The sequence below is a fragment of the Vulpes lagopus genome, chromosome 15 (genome assembly GCF_018345385.1).
Source record: "Vulpes lagopus strain Blue_001 chromosome 15, ASM1834538v1, whole genome shotgun sequence".
Classification (NCBI taxonomy): domain Eukaryota; kingdom Metazoa; phylum Chordata; class Mammalia; order Carnivora; family Canidae; genus Vulpes; species Vulpes lagopus.
Window position 1 is genome coordinate 29703495 of NC_054838.1, and position 15250 is coordinate 29718744.

General features: G+C 46.5%; 1 protein-coding gene across 2 annotated transcripts in view; it reads right to left on the reverse strand.

The window, feature by feature from the left end:
• The window catches only part of TENM4 (teneurin transmembrane protein 4), a 731611-nt gene that overhangs the window by 271441 nt on the left and 444920 nt on the right, over positions 1–15250 (reverse strand). The gene's annotated exons all lie outside the window — the stretch shown is intronic.

Below are 15250 nucleotides of genomic sequence, written 5' to 3' on the forward strand. Positions count from 1 at the left end.
TCAATATTGGCTGCAGCTCTATTCATTAAATGCTTACTATTTGGTAGGCGCGGGGCAAAGACCTTTTCATAAGGTGTGCTGCTTCTCACTCATTCTGACGCCTGTTGGCGTTATGATGCTGTGCTATACAGATGAAGTGACTGAGGCTCAAGATGGATTATTAACCTGCCTGGGGCATGCTGCCAGTAGGTGGCAGAGCTTGGATTTTAACCTGAGCCTATTTGATTTCAAAGCCTATCCCCCCTTTTACCAGAAATTCTTAATGAGAGTACAAAATCAAAATCTTTCCTTGTATCTTTCCACGTGATTTCTTTTCCATTAAGAAGTGCACTTTGGCTACCTTTTAGACAAAAATAGTAATTTCAGGTAAGATTTTTCCTTCTGACCAAAAAAGATAGCTATTCTCCACAGATCTCTCTGTATTTGATACACTCAGATATAATCAGTAAGACAGTATTTAAACAGCGTCACTGTGTGTCCTGTCACCATACACTCAATGACCACACACCTGTATGGACTGAGCAACTCTGTAATTAATATTGTCATAAACTAGCAAGAGGCTGAAGCTCAGAGAAGGAAACCAACTTGCCCAAGGCCACACAGCTTTATAGCTCAGACTCAGAAAGCAGGACTCTCCAGCCTCAATACAACCCTTCTAACCACAGAATGCAGCAGCTTCTGTGTTTGATTGGATTGTGGTCTCGGTTGGAGATGGGGACTGGGGTGGGGATGAGGGTAGGGGCTTTTGGGATTCTGGCCAAAGCTGGAAAAGCAGGAGATGGAAAAGGCTTTATTCTAAAATGCTGCCTTGCTAGAAAACTTTAAACAGAAAAGTTCGCCTTTGCAATCTGGAGGAGTTTTTCATGTTTCAGCTCATGCTGAATTGCTTTATGCTTTAGCTATAAACCTCTGACAGAGGGTGCGGGGGCAAGGCTGGCCCAACTTTAACTATAGCTGTACCGCTGTAAAGCTCAGGTTACAGGGATCACTTCTGGTGCCAAGGCAGTTTAACAAGTATGAATGCACATAATTCATTCCAGTTGTCCTGCCTCAGCACAGAAGGGCTATTTCTGGGGTGGGGCTCCGCACACTTTTGCCAATGTGGTTCCCATTACCAGCTCCAGCGCCTCAACCAAGTCCCCTCCACGCCCAGGAAGAGCCTGTTTTAGCACAACTGCTAAACTATCAATTCTCTGTAAAGGTTCAGAGGGTTTCTATATTCTGAGCTCCCAAAGAGGGTGAAGGTGTAATCGCACTACATGAAGTGCCCATAACTCGCCCATCCCACAAAACCTTTCCAAAAATTCAATGGCTCTGTCCAATCTCTCTTCAACCTGAGCAAAGTCTCTTCTGCTTTTTATTTTGAAAGCTTGCAGGACTACAGAAAAGTAGAAAGAATAGTTCAAAAACATCTATCTACACTTCACCTAAATCTGTCAATTGTTAATATGTTGCCACATTGCTTAATTTCATTATCTTTCTCTACAAAATTTTTTTTCTGTTTGAAAGACAGTTGCAGACATCAGGACACCTTACATCAGCATGCGTCTCCTGAGAATAAGAACATTCCCCCATCCAACCACAATATTGTGATCACAACTAAGAAAATGAACAATTATTCCATAACATCACTATATATATATATATATATATATATATATATATATATATATATGCGCCATATTTACAAACTTCCCCAATTCTTCCCTAGATGTCTTCTGTATAGCCTTAAAAGAAGCTTAGGAGCTAACCAGGACTCAAATGTTGCTTGGACGTGGCTGCTATATTTAGAAGACATGAATAGACATTTCTCCAAAGATGACATACAAATGGTCAACAGACATGTGAAAAAATGCTCAACATCACTTGGCATTAGAGAAATTCAAACCCAAACCACAATGAGATACCACCTCTCACAGGTCAGAATGGCTAGAAGGAACAAGTCAGGAAATGACAGATGTTGGCAACAATGCGGAGAAAGGGGAACCCTCCTACAGTGTTGGTGGGAATACAAGCTGGTGCAGCCACTTTGAAGAACAGTATGGAGGTTCCTCAAAAAGTTGAAAATAGAGCTACATATGACCCAGCAACTGCACTACTAGGGATTTTCCCCAAAGATACAAATGTAGTGATCCGAAGGGGCCACCTGTACCCCCAACATTTATAGCAGCAATGTCCACAATAGCCAAACTGTAGAAAGAGCCCAGATGTCCATCTGCAGATGAATGGATAAAGAAGATGTAATATATATATATATACACACACACACACACACACACACACAACAGAATACTATTCAACCATAAAAAAAGGAAATCTTACCAAGTGCAATGATGTGGATGGAACTAGAGAGTATCTTGCTAAGCGAAATATGTCATGCAGAGAAAGACAATTATCGTATGATCTCACTCATATGTGGAAATTTAAGAAACAAAACAGAGGAGCATAGGGGAAGGAGTGAAATCAGAGAGGGAGATAAACCATGAAAGACTCTCACCTGTAGGAATCAAACTGACGGTTCCTGGAGGGGTGGGGGTGGGAGATGGGGTAACTGGGTGATGGACATTAGGAGGGCACGTGATGTGATGAGTACTGGGTGTTATATACAACTGATGAATCACCGAACTCTACATCTGAAATGAATGATACACTATATGTTAATTGAATTTAAACAAATCAAAAAAAGAAAGAATGTGGCTGCTATATTCATTTAGTCTCTTTCAATCTAGAAGAAACTTCCACCCAACCTAGCACTTGGATTACTGTTTTTCATGGCACTAACCTTTTTGAAAAGTCCAGGTCAGCTGCCCTAAAGATTATCCCTAAATCCTGGATGGGTCTTGACTGTTTTCTCGTGATTAGATCCAGGTTAATATTTTGGGCAAGGACACCTCACATGTGATGGAATGTACTCGTCCTTGCTTCATATTACTGACCACGAAATGGTCACACAGGTGACGATTCCTGATCTCCCCACCATTAAGAACCTTTTCCTGTTATAATTAGTAATCCATGGTACAAAGTGCAATCTTATACTCAGTTATCCAAACTATTTTTGCCCTCTCACTTCCTAAATGACCCTGCAAATGGCCTTACCATGATCATCAATGGCTATCTAGATGCTGAAGCCACTAGGCACTTTTCACATTTGCATCATTAGATTCTCAGTGACTGGATGTTAATGTTCAGCCCCTCCTGAAGGGCAGGATTCACATTAGTACTCCTGGCCCTACCTCAGTGGTTGGCACACAGTAGGAGGTCAAGAGATCTTTGTAGAAAGGATAAGTGAATATATTCATTGAGAGAAAGTCAGGATTTGGAATTAGAAGGCCTGGCTTCAAATCTAGCTCAGCCACTCTTCAAGTAAGGAATGGATTGACTTAAATCAGTGGTTTTCATTAACTTTGAAAAAAAAAAATGCCTAATACTTGAAGTGTTCTTTCAATAGGATCTTACCCAGTGGCAAACGTAGGAAGCTGATAAGAGGGGGCGGCTTTGGTTGAAGCAGGTAGTGAAGGTCAGTGGTGCGCCTTACTGGAGAGGGGGCCCAGGTTCAAGCAGGAGGGGAAAGGGCACACTTTAGTGGGTCCTGACTGCCATCTGGGAAGTCTGAACTGTAATCTGTAGCGTTAGGTTCCAGTAGTGGAAGGTGTGTTGAGAAATCACTGTTACAGGTCATCGTGGGTGCCATGCATCAGGGGAGGGGAAAGAGCAGAGCAAGAGAGCACCGTGCAGGGTCAGTGCAGGGTGGAGACAGAGAGTCAGGAGTTATCTCCTGTCCTCTGTCTGTCTTGGTTCCCTCCTCTGACATCCTTTGTCTGTTGAATGCTCTTTGAGTCTTTCTCTCCTTTAAATCCAAGTGTCCCTCCTGGTGAGGAGGGGAGCAGCCCGTCACTAAATGAAGAGCAGGGTTAGCACAGAGTGGAGGGGCAGAGGCCCCCCATGCTTAGAGGGGCTCAGGCCATTTGCTGAGTGATTCGGTGACCTGAGAAGCCTGTCCATTGTCCAGGCTTTAAAGGGCCACTGCCTCTTACCATTAACCCAACTCAGGACAAAGGCCATCACCAGCTCAGACAAATAAGCTGCTTAGCCAGACCTCATGCATCATCTTGTCACCCACACAGGGGCCCAATGCGGGCATCTTAAAAGAGCTAAGCACTGGAGTGCAACTCAGCGGTTTCCTTTCAGGAGGATTCTGGCCAGGGCTTGGAGACTGCCACCACAGTGTGCACGCAGCCTTCTCTTCAATGTGGGACAGGGGGAGAGATTTCTGATCTGCTGCAGAGGCTCTCTGAGACTTTTGGTGTCCTGGACAATCAGGAAAGAGGGATGATGGCTGTTGGAGGAGGGAAGGTGGCCTGCAGGGGGTGAGATGAGGTTGGGTGGAGAAGCCAGGCACACCTGGGAAACAAAATGCCACTTAGTATCTGCGTGACCTTGGCCAAGTTATTATACCTTTCTGAGGCTTGGTTCGGTAACACAATGACCAGAATAAGGGTAACAGTAACAGTAGTGTCCATTTAAAACTTTATAATAGTCACATACTTTGCTGTGTACTCCACATATGAAGTAAGCATTATTATCATCTCTATTTTATACATGAGGTAAAATGGAAACTCAGAAGTCCTCTGCTCAAGGTCTTAGCTACTAGAGGCAGAGCCAAAATTCAAACCTCCACTCTTAACTCTCCTGCTCTAGAACCCACCAGTCATACAGATTCACAGGTAGGAAAAGGTGGAGCACTTCGCACAGCACCCAGCACCCTCTAAGTGCACAATAATAGGATTTGCCCTTCTGTTACACAATCCAAAGGTGTGTGCAGCCCTCCTCAGTTCCTGAGGCCACGCCTGTCACCTTCCCTCCTCTCCCTGAGCTTTGAAGTAAGTGAAGTATAGAGTGGTACACCTGCCCTCAGTGCACACTGCTCACTCCATTCCACCTCAAACCCTGGGGAAATGGAATCTTCTAAAGAGGCTGCACTACAAGAGGGGGTAGGGGGTAGGGTGGAGATGGGCCCTGCCACACCAGCTCTTTGCTTGAAGAGAGGAAGAGAGCCTTGTCTTCCACCACTGCCCCCTGCAGCAGACCCGGATGTTCCCTCTGTCCCCCCTGCAGCAGACCTGTCCTCCATGCACCTGGCTACACATGGAGGGCACAGATGAGATATAATCAGAACCCTCTAGGACAGGACCCCACGCAGAACACACGCCTGGAAAAGTATGCTGAATGAATGAATGAATGAATGAATGAATGAATGAATTTGAGGAAATAAATGCTTCCAAATCCCACAATTAGACTGGAAGTATTTAGTTGCACACAAATAACTGATGTGTAAAGTATGACCTTCCCGGCTCCTCATTACACCTTCTCCTTGTCTGCTTGGGCTGTCACGACCAAGTACCATAGCCTGGATGGCTTAAACAACAATTTATTTCTCATTGTTCGGGAGTCTGGAAAGCCCAAGATCAGGTTCCAATAGGATTTGGTTTCTGGTGAGAGCTCTCTTCCTGACTTGCACACGGTCACCTCCTTGCTGTGTCACACAGCAGAGAGCAAGTGAACAATAGTATCCCTTCCCCTTTTGTAAGGATATGGGTTTCCTCCACATCATAGCTCCACCCTTATGATCTCAGATGACCTCACTCACTTCCTTAAAGGATCTACCTCCAATACTGTCACATGGGGGCCAGGGCTTCAAAAGGTGGCTTTTTCAGGGACACAATTCAATCTGTAGCAGACTGTAGATCATAAAACCAAAGCTTATTTCTGGGCAGAACCTGGATGTGTAAACTCGTCTGTGCTCCTTAGGAGTTATGGTCCATCTCCAGTTTGCATTAAACCTCAACCTCCTGGGCACCTGGGTGGCTCAGTGGTTGAATGTCTGCCTTTGGTTCAGGTCATGATCCCAGAGTCCTGGGATAGAGTCCCACATCAGGCTCCCTGCAGGGAGCCTGCTTCTCCCTCTGCCTGTGTGTCTCTCTGTGTGTCTCTCATGAATAAATAAATAAAATCTTTAAAAAAGAAAAAAAGCCCTGAACCTCCCAGTTTGCATTAAACTTCTGCAGCCCCACAGACCCTGGCATGCTTGCCTCCTTGCCCCCCCTAACGACGCCTGCTTCAGGGCAGGTTTGTTTAAGTGTATTGCTGTCTCTCCAACAACCAACAGGTTAGCAGACTGCTTGCTTTTCTCCATGAGCCCCGGCACAATGTAAGTCTTTAATAATAATTTCCTGAATTGAATTGGTTCTGAAGGGTAAACAAGCTTCATTTCTTCCCCTATCAGTCCAAATCAGAAAGACCTTCCACTGTTCTCACTCTAAATTAATGAGGTTTTGTTACATTCAGAAGCCTTTGCTCCCAATAATGCCAGATATTCACCGCAGGCCCTGTATTTAGCACTGGGAACATTCCTTGTCCCTTCAAGAACCGTGGTAGTTTACTGTGGCCACAGCTCCCTGGCGGGAGCACAGAAGTAAACAAAGAGAGGGGAGGGCCCCTGGGAAGAAGGGCTTTGGCTGTGGCTGCCGCTGAGTCAGGCCCCCGCCTGCCAGCAGTGGGAACATGTTGAGGGGTGCCGTGGCGGGGGAAGGGGACCACGACAGGCTTCTGGGCTTTGGAGGGATCACCCTGGGATGGTGTGAGGATGGAGGAAAGGGAGAGACAGCCGGCAGGGCGGCCCCTGGGGACACTACCGCAGTGTCCAGGGGAGGAAAGACGGAGTAGGAAGTGTTTCGGCTAAGGAGAGCAGGATTCGCAAAACTAGAAAATAGGCAAGTCTCATCTCAACTTCTGTTTTTGCTCATTTTCCAGATAATAGCAGAGACGTGATCACAACTTAAATTTTGATCAGGTAACCTCCTCACCATCTAAAAACATAGCCCATTCTTTGCCAAAGATGATGAGGAGAGACCAGTACATACTGACCACACGCTAGAATCTCAGCGCCCAAGACGTTATCCCATCGCACCTTTGAAACAACCCCCGGATTGCTATTCTTACCCCCATCTTACAGCTGGGCAGCTGGGCGAGAGAAGGGAGCCTGGAGGGGCTGGAGGAGGGCACACAGCCACTAGGGAAGGACACTCACATCAGCCGGATAGTCCGCCCCGCCCAGCCCCCACTGCGGCTGCTGAAGAGAGGTCTTTAGAAGTGCAAATATATGTATTACTCTTGTTATTCCGTGCAGCAGCTTCCCAGAGTTATTTATAGAAATATGATCCATTGAGGAGAGAAGGAGTGAAGCCTAAATGAATTACCAGTCATTTTCCTCTCCTTTCAACTCTGGTGGGGGGAAGGCTAGCTGACCAGAAGGAAAAGACATCACAGCGTTTCATCTGGTACCAGATATCAACACTCAGTTCCTGGCACTATGGGAATGGAAGCAATGCAGGGTGCTCCAGCCAGCAAGGCTGGGGCTCGGTTTCCAAGACCCCCTGCTATGTTTGTTTAGCTGCTGCCTTGGGCTCACTCCCCTATCCTAAGTCTCTGGAAATCATGCAGGAGAAAAAGGAGGATTAAAGCTCAGGACACCCAAACAGAGCTGTTAATTGTATCTTCTCCAAGCCTGGGTGGCAATGGAGGAATCCGCCTTTCCTTCCAGGGATGACTGGCCAAAATCTTTTGGGTGCCAGGAGGGGAAGAGGAAACTAACATTCATGGGGTACCGTAGTGATCACCACGTTAGAAGTCTTGACCGGATTTTCTCATATACACAGCAATTTGGTGAAGTTCTATTCAAACCAATATCCATTTTACAGAGGAGGAAACAGATCCAGAGAAGTTAAGCAACTTGCTGTGGCCACACAGCACTGTAAGGATCTCCAGGCCTCCATAATCTATCTTTCCCTCTAATGGCTCCACATTGTACTGTTTCGGCTTTAAGTCTGGCTTTGGTTCTTTTAGGCCTTTTAGAGCAAAGTGAATTTTTTTAGTTGTTTAATCTCAAACACCTATATAAATAATAGCAGTTCAGAGGGAGAGAGTGGAGGGCAGAAAGGAGAGGAAGGTGGGGGGAGGAAGGAAACCACATGGTTTCCTTGTCCGAACTGGGAGCCATTAACCAGTGATGGGGGATCCAGCTGAGCTCAAAGCACCCAGCTCAGACCTGATGACAGGGGCAGAGGGCAGGGGGCTCCGAGGGGAGGGTGGGAACAGATCGCTCAGAGAAGACCACACTTAGGAAAGGCAAGAAGGGTAGATTCTGAGAGCAGCAAGAGACGTTTATTCCCAAAGTGAGCAGGCTACAGGGGGTAGCATTGAAAGCCCAGAGTACTGGGAAAAGCCATGGGGTCGGGTATCCTACGGATGCAATTTTGGTGGCATCCAGTACCAATGGACATTAAAGCACTCTGAGTCACATGCAGGATAGCTGCTTTCAGGCTTTTAGATGATGTCGAGGAGGAAGTCTCAGTTTAGTACTGCTGTGTTTTTAACATTTGCCAAGGTCCCTGTGTAACAAAGAGAAGCCAACTTCTGCTGTGTCCTCAAGCAGGCATTCTTTTGACAGGTTGTGATAACTGCTTCCACTGTATCTATTTCTACGGCTACCCTCTATTTATGGCAAGTGAATTGCAGCAGAAATACACAATTTTCTTTTAAAATAAATAAATTTGGGGCACCTGGGTGGCTTAGTTGGTTAAGTGTCTGCCTTCAGGTCAGGTCATGATCCCAGGGTCCTGGGATCCAGCCCCCAGTCTCAGGCTCCCTGCTCAGCCAGGGATCTGCTTCTGCCCCTCCCCGCCGTTCATCTCTCTTTTACATAAATTAATAAAATCTTTTAAAAAAGATAAATTCACTTAGGTAAAAAAAAAAAAGTTTGTAAAAGGAGACAGAGTAGGAAAGAGTAGTGCAGGCAGGCACACCAGTGACAGTGACGAACTGCGCCAGTAAGGCCTGGCAATGCTGATGTAATCTAGTTCTCCCACTGCCCACAGGGACTGCAGGAGAGGCTCTCGTGGGGTCACACTGCGGGTCAGGAGGAAGAGCTGGGCTCGGGAGCCAGGTCTACTGCTCTGGGGATGTGAGTATCCTCACAAGCAGCTTTCTATGGTGAAGGGTCAGGGTGAGGCCTCTCCAGGTGAGGCTGATCACTGGGAGATGGAGCTTCTGTGGATGGCAGTGGCCTCACAGGTTGGACTGGCCACTGTGAGCAAAGCCAAACCTGCTTGAAAGCCATGCACCGAGTGGGCAGCTCTGTACCAAGCTGCTTGCCTCTGAGCATGTTTCCTCCAGTGTATGATGGTGCTCCCATGACTCCACATGGAGCCAATCTCACAGCGCTGTGCTGTGGATCCAATGAGGTGACACATGTGAACGCCCTCTAGGAATGTGAGGGCTTCACGAGTGTTAGTTGTATTAATCTCACAAACTCTCCATGGCCTCCTTCCTGGCGCCTCTTCAACAGTCTGGGACCTGAAGTGTCAGGAGATGCTCTGAGATGTGGTCTGGTGTCCATGGGGCCTCATGGAGCCAGCCACTAACATTTCAGTGGGGACACAAACCAGGCTTAGTTTCCAGATGGAGAAAGCCCAGACACATGGTTAACGTGCCTTCCTCGGGGGGTGGTCTAGGAATTCCTAGATCTAATCAAGCCATACACCCAAAAATGTTATTTTTGTACCTTTTAATGCAATGGTATTTGGGGAAATTAGTGGAAAAGGAGCTGCAGAGAGTCTACTATTGTGTCACGTGAGTGACTAATTAAAGGGCTCTCCTTCTCCCAGGACATTTGGTTACATTAATTCAAAATGTGACCTGTTTATTTTGCAAGGTCAGGAAGAAGCCTTACCTCCTAGAAAGCCAATGTGGCAATTAAATTAGAGTCACCAGAGTTTGCCTGGGGTAATGTATGAAAAAGGGCTTTGTAAACTGTAGGGAAACAGAAGTCACCTCTGTGTGGTTGTCTCCACTGCCCCCAATTAGAGGGGCACAATGGCCTGCCCCTAGAGGGAAGCCACAGGTGAGGGCTTGTTTAGTTGAGGGAGGTACCGGGTAGGGTGGAAAGGGCACAAAGTCTGGGGCCAGTTCTGGATTCTGGAAAATTGAACACCTGGCCTTACCTCCTGAATTCCTCTGCAGGGAGACAGCCAGCCTGCTGGCCCGACCTGGGCTCTGAGTTCCCACATTTACAGCAGTGGGGGCTTGGCCTTTCTAAATAGCTGTCATGGAGAAACAGCAAGCTCTTAGAGAGCTTCCTAGCCAGCGACTTGCACCTGTAGCATCCCTTCTAGGTATCAAGCTATCTAGTTATCTCTATAACCACGGGCAAGTTACCAAACCTTTGAATCCTGGTACCCTCATTTAAAAAAAGGCACAATTCAGGTTCATCATCCATTAGCCACCATTCTGAAATCCCCCAAACTCTGAGACCAAAAGTTCTATCAAAATTCTTTTCATAGCAAAACTTGAACTTAAATGAAGCTCAGTCTTTTTTTTTTTTTAATCCCATGAGTATGACTATTCATGTTTCATCACAGATATATTGATGTGTTTGATTACCGTGGACTACCTGAGCACTCTGGGAATGTTAAGAAAAACACATCTGATGAACTGTATTTTCTTTCATAAGCTGAAAATTTCTGGATTCTGAAATGCATCTGGCTCCAAGGGGTTCATTTAAGAGATTTTGATCCCATTGGTTTAATAACAGTTTTATGGGGTCTTTCTGTTTAGGAGGCCCCTTCCCCCTCATCTGTCTGGATAACATCCACAGATATTTCAAATGTCGCCATGAATAAATGAATAAAGGAACCTATCAGTTTGTCTTGCTACTAGGAGTTAGGTAACTTAACTTCTCTACATAGCTGATACAAGAATCTATTTACCAGCAAGAGTATTTTAATCCAAGAGAGAGGAGAGGGGAACAGAATTGCATGAAACTTCCCATACCCCAATGTCCTTTATCTTTGGGACTGGGGAAACATCCAGACCTAATTACCGAGAGTTGACACAGAACAACTAAAATAGGTTCCATGAAATTCACAGTGAAAGGAGACAAAACCTCAGTGGACACTTCTCAACAGTAGGAAACAGGCACAATTTTGCCTTCTGATTTCACAAAACGACTAAAAAGGACCCGGGCAGACTCCCTCAAGGGAATCTGGATAGGTCTTAAATTAAGTTGAATTTTTTTGTTTTGTTTTGTTTCATTTTAAGAAAACACTTTTGGAAGGAGCTGGCATACGTAGCAGTGTTTCCCATTTAGAAAGAAAAATAAACACTCCTCCACTGGATTGGAAGTCAAAACAAAATAATTCCAGCTGCTTAAGGCCCGAGAAAGTCCATGAAACTGCCAAACAGCAGTGATGTTGACCAGTGTGACCAGCTTGAGAAATCTGTAAAGTGAAGTGGGAAGGGCCCAGTGCAGGATGTGGGGATGGACAAGAAAAGAAAAGAAGCCATGGATGACCCAGAATCCAGGGCTTGCCTTTCATGAAGCAGCACCAAAATTTACTGCCTCAGTCATTTGTACCTACTCATCTTTGAAACTTCCACAGTTCTCACAAAAACACAGGTGAAAAATTCTACTCTATGGTATCAGACAGTCCTGAGGTTCAAATCTAATTCTATCAGTTAGAAGCTGTAGTGATTTAGGGGAAGTTACTTAACTTCTCTGGCCCTGTACTGCCTCAATGAGATTTAGAAATGTCTATGTCACAGGTGGATATGAAGATTCAATCATATTCCAAAATGCAAAGGGATTAAACACCTGTCATGTAAGAGGTACTTCATCAAGGTTTGTGATATGAGTAATAGGAATCTAACAACTTGTAATTCTTTTAAAAAAAATTCTTTTAAGGGGCGCCTGGGTGGCTCAGTAGTTGAGCATCTGCCTTCCGCTCAGGGCGTGATCATGGGGTCCTGGGATCGAGTCCCACATCGGGCTCCCCGCAGGGAGCCTGCTTCTCCCTCTGCCTGTGTCTCTGCCTCTCTCTCTGCGTCTCTCATGAATAAATAAAATCTTTAAAAAAATTCTTTTAAAAATCTTAAAGATATTTTTCTTTGGTGGAATTCTTCTTCTCCAATCTCCTGCTAAGGAGGAGACATAGAAATAATAGGACCTGGTATTGGAAACAAAACAAATGGGGTGGAGGGCGGGGGTGAGGGTGGAAGAAGACAGGAGCCTGTAGAGCCAAGCAGGCTTGGGTCTGAATCTTTAACATGCCCCTGAGAAGCAGTGGAGCTATGGGCAAGTCACTGGCCCTTCATGGGCCTCGTTTTCCTGGCAGAGAAATAGCAAAAAATGGAAGCTCAAATAAGTTAATGCACGTACAGAGAGACTTCCACACGGAGCATGCTCATCACACGTAAATCCCCCCACCTCTTCCTCACCTAGGCTTTGAAAAACTGACAGCTTTCTCCGAGCTATTTATTCCCTGACCCTCTTAAATATTATCAAGTTTTTAAAAGTCCCTTGACTTCAGAATCTAGGTTATGACAATTGACAGAACCCTTAATATTTATTCTAAAAAGTTTCTCTGGGCTAGGGACAAATGCCTACTTAATCCTCGCCACTTCCTTTAGCTTTTCAGCTGTGACTAGCTGATATTTTAGTGCAATCTTTTTATACATATATCAGTGTTTTCTAGATGGTTATCCTTGGGGGCAGATTAGGACTTTGATGACAGAAAGAGCTCCTTCCCCTGTTTTCTTTCCCGCAGGGACAATGAGCTGTTCTGTAATGCCTCCTGCGTCTCCTTGCACTTTACATGGGGATTCTGGCCAGGCGGCTCTGAGGCCTCGTGGCCCTGGGATGGCAGCCCAGCGCTGGAGTTGACACAGCTGTAGGCAGAGGGCCTCTGGGGAGCCGCTGGAGAGAGCAGTCGAGCTCCTGGGGAGGCTGGTTTCCAGAGGGTCAGCCCCCCACCACCACCTTGCGGGATGCTGAGTCAGCTCCCACCAAAGGAAACCACTTCAGTTTCACCCACCAGGAGCCCAAGGGGCTGCCTTTGTCATTTAAAGTACATTCTGAATTAAGTCTCTGGGGAAGCCTGCCTCAGAAGGAGCTGGAGCAATTCATCTATTTAGGGTGGTCTCTGGGAGGGAATGGGGCTGTGGTGATAGGGAAGGGAAATAGGGACATCTGTGACTTTTACCTTTCTTAAACTCCATAGTAACCTTTGGAAGGGTTTCCCCATTTCACAGAGCAACTGATGGTCTGAGAGGTTAGGTACTTGCCCGAGGGTCACGTATTCGAGACCCAATTTCAGAAGGTCAGGCCCCATGGTCCTTGCTCTCTTGGCTGCACTTTGGTCCTTTGGCAGTTTGTACTGCTCACTCGTTCACTTATTCTCTTATTAAATTGACACTACACAAAGAGTGCCTCTAAGGCCATGCACCAAACTGTTAAAAATGGTTATCTCTGGGAGGAGCCATTACAAGAGAACTTTGCTTTTTACCATTCTGTATTGTCTGAATGTTAACAAGCATTGTCACTTTTATGATTGACAAAAAGAGTAAAGATAACCTCATTAAAATAACTTAACATTGCTTTCATGAAAATAAATCAAAACCTTAAAAACATATATCAGGTCCACTCTGCAGCAGAGTCCACTCATCTCCACTCACTGGTGCTGGGTTCATGCCAGGATCAGCAGGTCTTTTTGCTCGTAGAAGACCACTCAGTTTGGGATTTCAGGGGACAGGAAGGTAGCGGGCAGGGTCCAGCTGTGGAGTGAGACTCACTAGTTCTCTCTCATGACCTGCCAGCCCCAGAGCAGCAGATCACTAAAACCCAGACTTTCCCTTTGGGCATGGGACACATTTATAAGCAACCTTTAGAGTGACAGTCTCAGAGCAAGCCCCAGGGAGGGAATGAGAAGTGTCTCTAGGTCCCCTGGGGAGAGGACCAGCACAGAGGAGCATGACTGAGCAGACAGCTTGTAGGCCAAAGTACCCCCATCTTCCCTGCACATCAATAATGCACCAATGCTATCAATTTGCTGCATAACTTACAATAAAGTGATTGCTCTCATTCAGTTACTTAGCAAAGGGAGAGATTAGGGACTTTAATCTCCTATCTTGTCTTTTACCTTAGAAGGCTCATTTACCCAGAAATGAGCAAAGAATTATCATCATGCATGTGTGTGTGTGTGTGTGTGTGTGTGTGTGTATACATACACATTTTTTCCCCTAAGTAAACTCAAGAAGGCTACTGGCTAACACACCCCTGACAGCACCACATGGCACTCATTCATTCAGAGTACCTTAGAGATTGCCCTGTCACTGGTTCAAATGGGAAACCGATACCTAGAGAGGGACAGTCATTTGCCAAGAACGAATAGCCAGTGACCCACAGAGCACACAGGTTTCCTCCCTCCTAGTCCAGGGTTCCTCATTCTGTGCATAGTTTAAAACATCAGCAGCTAAAACATATGGAGAAGCAGTGACACCAAACCACTAAAAGGACAATGCCACCCTCAGGGAGCACAAAGGTAGTAGGCCCTGGAGGACAGTTTGACTTTTGGTCACAGAGAACGTACGGCCTAAGATCCTGGCGGAAGAGAATCATCAAGTCCAAAGACGTCTTTGTCTGATTTTCAAAGAGGCTGTACATCATCCCCTCTCTTGGAGGCTTCTGGTCATCCTTGCAAAGACGTAGATTAGCCTCTGTTGGACACAGAGAGGGCGAGGACCTTGATCCAGGTCACACAGCACCTGACTAGGCACTAAAACCTGGGTCTGCTGGTCCTAGGTCAGCCCAGGGCTCTTCCACCATACCCTGCCATGCCTCTTCACCTTAGGAGAGTCAGAGCACAGCCTGGAATAGTGTTTCCTATGAGCAGATCCATGCTTACACCACTGGCTCTCTCTGCAACCAGCATTCGGCCCTGCAGCTGCTTGGAACTTCGGGCCCCTCTGTCTCCTGGCAGTGTGAAAGTCAAGAACTTTCAGAGCCAGCGCTGGCCTCCAGGTAGTGTCCTTTCTGTATGCTTTCTTACGGTTAATGGGGGGGGCACTAGAGCACCGGTTTCACAGGCTGGGTGGGGAGGAGGAATCTCCGCCCCCTCCCCCCCCAAGCAACAAGTGCTAGGGGCTGGCAGGGTCCTGACACACAGGAGACAGCCAGCCCATCAGTGCTAGTTTTGCTTTAACCTTTCTTGTCCTTCTCGGTTGGGATCTGTCTTTGCCTGCCTCGGTCTCCACCTGACGCTTCTGTCTCGTGCCTGTGCATCTCTGTCCCTGCAGCTCTGTCTCCCCCCGACGCCTGTCACGGGAGCGGGACAGCAGCCCCCTGAACCCCCAGCACCGC